The sequence below is a fragment of the Scyliorhinus canicula genome, chromosome 6 (genome assembly GCF_902713615.1).
Source record: "Scyliorhinus canicula chromosome 6, sScyCan1.1, whole genome shotgun sequence".
In the NCBI taxonomy this organism is placed as follows: Eukaryota; Metazoa; Chordata; class Chondrichthyes; order Carcharhiniformes; family Scyliorhinidae; genus Scyliorhinus; species Scyliorhinus canicula.
Genome location: NC_052151.1, coordinates 42,287,297 through 42,293,327, shown reverse-complemented (window position 1 = coordinate 42,293,327; position 6,031 = coordinate 42,287,297).

The window sequence follows — 6,031 nt, the reverse complement described above, 5'->3', positions numbered from 1 at the left end:
TATGACTGAGGAAGTCACCCTGATAAGATAGGGCAAGGCTATTGAGGCATTTGTAAATGAGAACCAGGATCCTGATATTGATTTGCTGGGATGCACAGCCACTTGGGTTTGGGTGACAATTGTGCTGCATGTTGTGTGTGAACAGGAGATACAGGCAGAGAGGCAGGAGAGAAAGAGTGCAGAAACAGGCTCCTCGGCTTATCAAGTCTGTTCCAGTGCTTTTCTCCCCGTGTTCCCCAATCTAATCTCACCCTAATACCTTTTAATATTGCTCTTTATCAAGCATATTTCCTATTTGAAACATTTAAGGACTCTATTTTCAACAATTCGTTGCAGAAAATTCTGATTGTCACACTCTGTGAAGAATTTGTTTCAAAACATCTCCTTTAATTTTTTTTGTGAACATTCTAAATTTGTGTCCCTCATCCCACCTCAGGTCAGCTCATAATCATCTCCATTTTAGTGGAAATGAGCCCTTCTGGTATCTCTCTTTGTAACCTCTTACCTCTGGTGAATATAACAATGGTTGAAAAGTTAGGAGTATATTCAAAAAGTTGCTCTTCCAAGTAATGGATTAGACTACTGGTGCTGGTTGTGAGAGTTGGGCATCTTGTACTGTTCCGCAACTGTATACTTCAATCCCAACGTAAGCACATCCTCACTATACCATGTAGTATTATTACTCTTCCTGGTTATCCACATCAAGGAAACTCTTTAGCCCATAAGCTACTGTTTGTGATCGTAGCAGATGAACATGTTCCTTTGGCTCCAATTTTAATACATAAGTGACAGTGGAATGTGGTAGGAGAATGGCAGGTATCCAGTAATTTGGCGGCAGTCATTTTTAGATCATTAAATATCACTGCTTCTGTCAATAGTTCACCTGCACGCCTCTGAAATTTTAGACCTGCTGACAGCATTCTCTGCTTGTGAGGCAGCTACTGGGACACCGACAAGTGGGGCAATTTCGTTCGAGGATGTGTCTCTTTTCCTGCGGGTGGAAGTCAGCCTCCAGTCAGTCAGGAGCTCTCTGTGACCGTCCAGGCAAAATCAGCACTATGCCATGTGGGGAGTCCTGGGTGCCTGATGTTCTGGGCTGGAGTTTGCTACAGCATTGTCACTTCGCATTTTCTAGAAGCACATAGTACTGATAAAAGCAAGTGTACTTTATACAATAATTATTAAATTTTTGTAATGTTAAAGTCCTTCCTTTTGATTTCCCTTTGTTCCCATTTCTTTTATCTTTGTTGTTTTGTTTTGGTCCGTGGACCCACAATCGGAATGTGCTTTTAAGCAGTCGACTGAAGCGGAAACAACCTACTAGTCAGGACAGTGTGTTCCAGGTTTTGTATTTTGGGGAGGAGAACAGACTTGTTAGCGCCAGGTGAATCAGGGGCTGTTTAGCACAGGGCTAAGTCGCTGGCTTTGAAAGCACACCAAGCAGGTCAGCAGCACGGTTCAATTCCCGTAACAGCCTCCCCGAACAGGCGCCAGAATGTGGCGACTAGGGGCTTTTCACAGTAACTTCATTGAAGCCCACTCGTGACAATAAGCGATTTTCACTTTTTTCATTTCATTTCATTTAATTTAATCTTAAGAACCAGCCTTGGAAGAAGTTGGCTCGATTGGCTGGCTGGCAACCTGTGAGTTGGCCAGGGACAGTATTCTGGCTGACAGCGGTCAGTGAATGGTTGCTGTGTGATGCTTCTGAGAGAGCTGGGCAGATGTGATGAGACCTTGAAAGGAGAAGGAACAGTCTCTCTTTCTCTCCTCTCTCAAAGTAAAAAAACTGCTTTATTGTTCTAAAATCAGGCTTGAATATACAGAGAAAATAGGCAATCTTGCCAGAGAAAACTAACTCAAGCCTCGAAGGAAGAAATTACAGAAATGAATGAAAGCTTGACCTCCTGGACATTAACTGGAGGTCCTCCTAGTGCATCAGAGATCTTTTTATCATTATTTTCTTCCCTCTCCATCCTCTGTTGTCGGTCTGTGTGTGTGTGTAGAGTGGGTTGAGTTGGAAAAGGATAATCAAGAAACTTCAGGGAGTCGTGAACACTGCCCAGTCCATTACACAAACCTGCCTCCCATTCATTGACTCTGCACCTTGTTTTTGAAAACTCACCACTATTCTTAGAATTCCCCCTATACCAAAAAGGGTCGATATTCTAAATGGTGAACAGGGATTCTCACTCCCTGACTCCGATGCAGGCTTCAGTGGGTGCTATTCAGGTCAAACTATATTTTCAAGTTATCCCCCGGTATAACCCATACCTTCACCAAAGAATTTTATCTACTTACCCCTTAGTAGCATCGATGTCCTGGGTCCTGCATTGCTAAGTAAGTAAAGTAGACTTTAGGAAAAAAACACTTTTTCAGGTTAAATTAAGTTATTTTATTATATATTTTTTCTTTTAAAAGCTGGAAACACGTTCTTGACAGAAAGGTAAAAAGATCTTGCTTCTGGATCCTGCTGGTTGGTTAAAGGGACCTTCAGGCCCACCTTGACAATCAATCTTCTTTAAAGTCTGGTCTTCTTGGGATGTATTCGCTGGTTAGCTCTGTTGCTGTGTCTTGTCGATCCCATGTATTGAGCTATAAGAGCTGGCTCTGCTAGCTATCTCTCAGCTGACTCTGACTCCTGTTTAAATTCTAGTCTTCCTTAGATGTATAGCTGTTTAAGCTCGGCTGCTCATCTTGGCTTTCCCATGACCGAGCTGTATATGCTTCTCTTCTCTCTCTGAGTTCTCCTCCCCTCCTGTCCTGTTGCTGGTCTGCTTCTGCTCCCTGGGTTTATATTCTCTTTCTACCAATTATTAAGTTTTTAGAGCCTTATTGTAAATTAACTTATTTCACTTTGATTGTTAAAAAGTATCTTTGATGTAAACATTTTCATACAGCTAATTATTCATTTTGGGCATGATCTGATTACATTGTCCTTTGTGATGTTCAAAAAATGCTTTGGTTTCAATAGGTGTTACTTTTAATTTCTGTCAGTTGAATAGTTTAATTTTTCAATTGTCCCCAGCTCATAACTTTGCCTTTGATTTTGACTTTAAATTATGTTTCTCATAGACAGGTTGTCTTCAATTTTCTTTTAATTGACTTGATGTTAGTAGAATTTCACACTTAGAATTGACACCAAATTCGACTGAGCATCATCCATCCTTTCCGGCTGTTTACTAAGAGAGTTAATTTCAGTGAAGGTGTGAAACCTTTGCTTTTAACTGTATGCTAAAATCCACTTGGTTATGACTTAAAGACCTGCCTGTTTTAAACATTTGTCACTTAATTCAATTGAAACTCTTATCCATGCTTTTCCAGAAACGTCCTAAAATAGTTACATTCAATGAAGGTGTGAGCCATTGTTTTAGCTTACTACAAGGATCCTGTGTGTTTGCTAAGCCTGCTTGTGAGAAATAATCTGCATTTTATAATCCTGCTCTTTGCAGCTGCTATTAACCTTTTGTGGGATCTTTCGCTGTATCCTCTCATGTTTCTCTCAGACCAGATATTGCCAGACTTCCATGTCTCAAATGACACATTTTTCTGTATTTTCAAGAACAACCTCCCGCTGCCTCAGAAAAGCAGGCAGCATAATCAAAAACCCCACCCACCCAGCCTACTCACTCTTGCAACTTCTTCCATCGGGCAGGAGTTATAAAGGTCTGAAAATACACACAAACAGATTCAAAACAGCTTCTTCCCCACTGTTACCAGACTCCTAAACGACTCGCTTATGGACTGATCTATAAGAACTAGGAACAGGAGTAGGCCATCTGGCCCCTCGAGCCTGCTCCGCCATTCAATTAGATCATGGCTGATCTTTTGTGGACTCAGCTCCACTTTCCGGCCCGAACACCATAACCCTTAATCCCTTTATTCTTCAAAAAACTATCTATCTCTACCTTAAAAACATTTAATGAAGGAGCCTCAACTGCTTCACTGGGCAGGGAATTCCATAGATTCATAACCCTTTGGGTGAAGAAGTTCCTCCTAAACTCAGTCCTAAATCAACTTCCCTTTATTTTGAGGCTATGCCCCCTAGTTCTGCTTTCACCCGCCAGTGGAAACAACCTGCCCGCATTTATCCTATCCCCTTCACAATTTTATATGTTTCTATAAGATCTCCCCTCATCCTTCTAAATTCTAACGAGTACAGTCCCAGTCTACTCAACCTCTCCTCGTAATCCAACCCCTTCAACTCTGGGATTAACCTAGTGAATCTCCTCTGCACACCCTCTAGTGCCAGTACGTCCTTTCTCAAGTAACAAGACCAAAACTGAACACACTACTCCAGGTGTGGCCTCACTAACACCTGATACAATTGCAGCATAACCTCTCTAGTCTTAAACTCCATCCCTCTAGCAATGAAGGACAAAATTCCATTTGCCTTCTTAATCACCTGTTGCACCTGTAAACCAACTTTCTGTGAGTCATGCACGAGCACACCCAGGTCTCTCTGCACAGAAGCATGCTTTAATATTTTATCGTTTAAATAATAATCCTGTTTGCTGTTATTCCTACCAAAATGGATAACTTCACATTTGTCAACATTGTATTCCATCTGCCAGACCCTAGCCCATTCACTTAACCTATCCAAATCCCTCTGCAGACTTCCAGTATCCTCTGCACTTTTCGCTTTACCACTCATCTTAGTGTCATCTGCAAACTTGGGCACATTGCCCTTGGTCCCCAACTCCAAATCATCTATGTAAATTGTGAACAATTGTGGGCCCAACATGGATCCCTGAGGGACGCCACTAGCTACTGATTGCCAACCAGAGAAACACCCATTAATCCCCACTCTTTGCTTTCTATTAATTAACCAATCCTCTAGCCATGCTTCTACTTTACCCTTAATGTCATGCATCTTTATCTTATGCAGCAACCTTTTGTGTGGCACCTTGTCAAAGGCTTTCTGGAAATCCAGATATACCACATCCATTGGCTTCCTGTTATCTACTGCACTGGTAATGTCCTCAAATAATTTTACTAAATTAGTTAGGCACGACCTGCCCTTTATGAACCCATGCTGCGTCTGCCCAATGGGACAATTTCTATCCAGGTGCCTTGCTATTTCTACCTTGATGATAGATTCCAGCATCTTCCCTACTACTGAAGTTAAGCTCACTGGCCTATAATTACCCGTGTCTGCCTACCTCCTTTTTTAAACAGTGGCGTCACGTTTGCTAATTTCCAACCCACCGGGACCACCCCAGAGTCTAGTGAATTTTGGTAAATTATCACTAGTGCATTTGCAATTTCCCTAGCCATCTCTTTTAGCACTCTGGGATGCATTCCATCAGGGCCAGAGACTTGTCTACCTTTAGCCCCATTAGCTTGCCCATCACTACCTCCTTAGTGATAACAATCCTCTCAAGGTGAGGACCTTGTCATAGCCTCATTTCTATCAGTCGCTGGCATGTTATTTGTGTCTTCCACTGTGAAGACCGACCCAAAAAACCTGTTCAGTTCCTCAGCCATTTCCTCATCTCCCATTATTAAAACTCCCTTCTTATCCTCTAAAGAACCAATATTTACCTTAGCCACTCTTTTTTGTTTTATATATTTGCAGAAACTTTTACTGTCTGTTTTTATATTCTGAACAAGTTTACTCTCATAATCTATCTTACTCTTCTTTATAGCTTTTTTAGTAGCTTTCTGTTGCCCCCTAAAGATTTCTCAGTCCTCTAGTCTCCCACCAATCTTTGCCACTTTGTATGCTTTTTCCTTCAGTTTGACACTCTCCCTTATTTCCTTAGATATCCATGGCCGATTTTTCCATTTTCTGCCGTCCTTCCTTTTTGTTGGTATAAACTTTTGCTGAGCACTGTGAAAAATTGCTTGGAAGGTTCTCCACTGTTCCTCAACTGTTCCACCATACAGTCTTTGCTCCCAGTCTACCTTAGCTAGTTCTTCTCTCATCCCATTGTAATCTCCTTTGTTTAAGCACAAAACACTAGTATTTGATTTTACTTTCTCACCCTCCATCTGTATTTTAAATTCCACCATATTGTGATCGCTCCTT